The following is a 1,500-nucleotide window of genomic DNA, read 5'->3' as shown; positions in this document are numbered from 1 at the left end:
ATTTTAAGTGAAATATTTGTAACAAGAAAATAGCATTCAATACAAACAATTTTCTTTAATAACATTTTAGGGGCCAATTACATAGAAAAATGTCTTTATTGTTTAGAAGATTTTACGACTAAATATGTTGATCACCTTGATAGTGTTAGCAAACAAAGCAAAAATTTCAAAAATATAGTCCAAATCATCTTATACCATTCTCCTCTGGATCCATCTTTGTGGAGAGGGAGTTAAAAGAGTCTTAAACTACAGCGAATGTCATTTTTGCATAGCCTGTAAAAAAACCAAAATGGCCAAAAGTGATGATTTCCAATTCATGTAATAATTCATCATCCTATAACTTCACCAAAAAAATGTAATAAAACATGATATTCTTGGTAACAGTAGTATGTCTGAGATTCTAATTATAATAAAATACAGAGAAATCCAAGGCAATTTCTTCCTAAAACTGTAATTAGTATAAAAGAGCATAAAGTCTTGGAACAACAAAAACACATTTGTATTAAGAAGATCATTCTTGGCCATTACTAGAAAATTGTGAATTCGTGAAAAGCCACATGTATATAAATTGTTAGCACAATTATTATACTCTTCTCCCCACATGAGATATGATAATATCAACATTACCAGCAATAATAAATTAAAGAGTGTGCATGTGAATTCATTTAACGATTTTACTACGTCTTCTGTGCAGATGGGCTGCAGTCTAGATTAAAGTAAAGATTTGTGAGATTCACGAATTGCGGAAATGAATCATTACAAATACAACACAGTCTTCCTGCTTATGGGTTCTCCCATCAGCAAAATGTCATTCGCCTTCTAACATAATACGTAATTCCACAACTTCCCAAGAGCATATATGGCATCCTGGGAACCTATTCAGCCCTCAGTATGCACAAGTAAAAGTCCTTGTATGCGCCTTTAGTATGCAACTCTCAAGGTCCAAAAGCGCAAGTGTCAGAGAGAAGAGAAAGGTCCTATCAGAGACCAGAGAAAGGGATCTTCTGCATCCGTAGTTATGGACGCCCGCCATACTTTGTCCCTGGATTCCATTTAATTCATTATGTAATACATAAAAGACACTATACGGAAATACAACTGTTTTCAAATGAAAGTCCACTTAAATTCATTTTCTGAGTGCTCACTTCAGCAGCACATATACTAAAATTGGAACGATACAGAGATTAGCATGGCCCCTGCGCAAGGATGACACGCAAATCTGTGAAGCGTTCCATATTTTTTATTCATGTTTGAGGCGTCTGGGTGGCTCAGTTGGTTGGACATCCGACCCTTGATTTTGGCTTAGGTCATGATCTCATGGTTCATGATTTGAGCTCTAAGTCTTGCTCTGTGCTGACAGTGTGGAGCCTTCTTGGGATTCTCTCTCTCCCTCTCTTTCTGCTTCTCCCTCACGCACACGTGCATACTCTCTCAAATAAATAAACTTTTTTAAAATTTTTTTTTTAACGTTTATTTATTTTTGAGACAGAGAGAGACAGA

At 35.5% G+C, this 1,500-nt stretch overlaps 1 non-coding gene across 1 annotated transcript; it reads left to right on the top strand.

Moving 5' to 3' along the window:
- The first annotated feature begins 1,137 nt into the window (after positions 1–1,137).
- Positions 1,138–1,241, top strand: LOC128777177 (U6 spliceosomal RNA). Its single transcript, XR_008422363.1, has one exon. It is a non-coding gene; the product is annotated as a U6 spliceosomal RNA (small nuclear RNA).
- Positions 1,242–1,500: the final 259 nt, after the last annotated feature.

The sequence above is a fragment of the Panthera pardus genome, unplaced genomic scaffold, assembly GCF_024362965.1.
Source record: "Panthera pardus isolate Hobbes unplaced genomic scaffold, ASM2436296v1 HiC_scaffold_15, whole genome shotgun sequence".
Classification (NCBI taxonomy): Eukaryota; Metazoa; Chordata; class Mammalia; order Carnivora; family Felidae; genus Panthera; species Panthera pardus.
Note: the sequence above shows the minus strand (reverse complement) of the source record. Positions and strands in the feature narration are given on the sequence as shown.